Here is a 2,223-nt window from a genome sequence, read left to right as displayed (position 1 = left end):
TCATGTTTCAGTGAAATTTAGACCTTTTCCTCAGCGCATTATAATATGCTTTTTCAACCTCTCACAGAATGGCATGGACCCATATCAAAGGAAAGGGAACCAAGCCATGCATACATACGTAGGTTGTCATGGATCAGAGACGGTGAGAAGAGTGGAAAGGTCACTGGCTTAGGAAGCAAGAGACCTGAGTTATCACCCAAGGACTGTCATTATCTAGTTGTGTGACTGGGGGAAACATCTCTCCCCCCTTTCCTTGGCTTCGGTTGTTTTTTACTGTAAATTGTAGGCATGGTATGAGATGACCAATCCTCACTTCCTTTTCTAATCATCTGTGATTTGCAGGTGGTAGATTCCCAGCATGTATGATTTTATTATGTGGTATCATAATTCTTCAAGAATGATACTCCACATTCATGCATGGGGAGAACTTTTATCATTTTTCTGAGACATGAAACTGAAGATCTCATTCATGCTTGGGTGTGGGAGAGAGTCACTTAGCTGGTAAGAGAATCAAAACCACCACCTAGCAACGTCCTCTCAATACCTTCAATATCTTCCTTGTTCTCTATTTTCTACATATACTTCTGTGCAGCAAATAATGAGCAATGGTAAATTTGGATATTTGGAAGCATAAGTATTTATGTCAATATCTAATGCACACACGTAGCAACTGGGGTCTTACAACTGCTTGAGCAGCCACTCAAGGCCTAACTATTGGTATTTCCCTGCCCAGAGGAACAAAGGGTGAAGAAAATCATAGATGCACTCTCCCTAAGAGAAAGACAGACTGTCTGCTCCTATAAAGGCTTACAGGTTTGGGAATCCTATACAGGGACACTGTTATATGCCCTCTAATATAGACTATATTTAACTATATATACTATAATACGGAATCAGCTCAGTTACAGGCAGTAACTTCAACTGGTATCTCACAAGAACATACACCTGTCTTCCCCAGTAGGACTGCCCAAGTATAAAATGACTACATCTCTGGAAATACATGGCAGGGAATCACCTAACCGCATCTTATTTCTATCTATGTTAATGGAGTTGGATATTTACCATGTGGCAAAATTCTTCTTCGGGGCAAATGACTTCTATGTCATCACCTTTATTGTTGTTGCTGGTTGTTGTTTATTCATTTCTGACTTATAGTGATCTCGTGTGCTATAGGACAAAATGCACCCCTGCCTTTCTGTTCACACAGTCAGTGCTCTGTTTGAGCCCGTTGTTTCGGCCACTGTGTTAATTCATGCAATTGACGGCATTTCTTTTTGTCACTGACCCTCTATTTTACCAAGGTTGAAGCCCTTTGTTAAAGACCGGTCCCTTAAGATAGTGAAGGTTTATTGTTCCAACCTGGTCGATAAACACATGTGGGGTTCACTGAAGGGCGGAGGGATAAATGGCTCACCCTTCTAGTTCTCAGGACCCTTGCTTTGTGATAGTTGGACCAGGGTGCAGCTGCCTTACCCAGTTCCCTGCTTCAGCTTGCAAGGCTCACTTCTTGCAGGACATCCCCAAGGAGAAGCCGCATGGACCTACCCTGATGCAGCCTTGCCAGCACTTAGATGCTTACACATTCGCTGATTCGGCTTTCCTCCTGCAGTCAGGGTCATTGCGTGTGTTCTGTGAGACTGAGGATGACTTTGTAGATCACTGTTGGACATGTGGGCTAATGTTGGACTTATGGGCTTGGATAGCACTATGTTGGGATGCTTTCTTAATGTACACTCACCCTTTATATAAAACTCATGTACATATGAGTTTCTATGGATTTCTCTAGTCTACCAAACTAACACATCCCTCTTGATCACATACCCAAAATAAGTGAGGTAAAGTCTCACCATCCTTGCTTTTAAGGAGCATTGTCTTTGTTGTTATTGTTAGATAGGATCTAGTTGGTTCTAACCCATGGTAACCCTATTCATAATAGAATGAAACATTGTCTGGTCTTGCATCTTCCTCACAATTGTTCTTTTGTCTGAACCCATGGCTGCAGCCATGGTGTCAACCCATTTCACTGAGGGAATTTCTTTCCTTCACTGCCCCTCTACTTTGTGGTTATTGCCATTAGGTTCCAACAAGTCTGTTCCTACCCATATCAGCCCAGTGCACAAGAGAATGAAACATTTCCTGGCTATGCATCATCCTCACAATTGTTCTTTTGCCTGAGCCTATTGCTGCAGCCACTCTGTCAGTCCATCTCTTCAAGGGCCTTCC

The sequence above is a fragment of the Tenrec ecaudatus genome, chromosome X, assembly GCF_050624435.1.
Source record: "Tenrec ecaudatus isolate mTenEca1 chromosome X, mTenEca1.hap1, whole genome shotgun sequence".
Lineage (NCBI taxonomy): Eukaryota > Metazoa > Chordata > Mammalia > Afrosoricida > Tenrecidae > Tenrec > Tenrec ecaudatus.
This window is presented reverse-complemented; position numbering follows the sequence as displayed.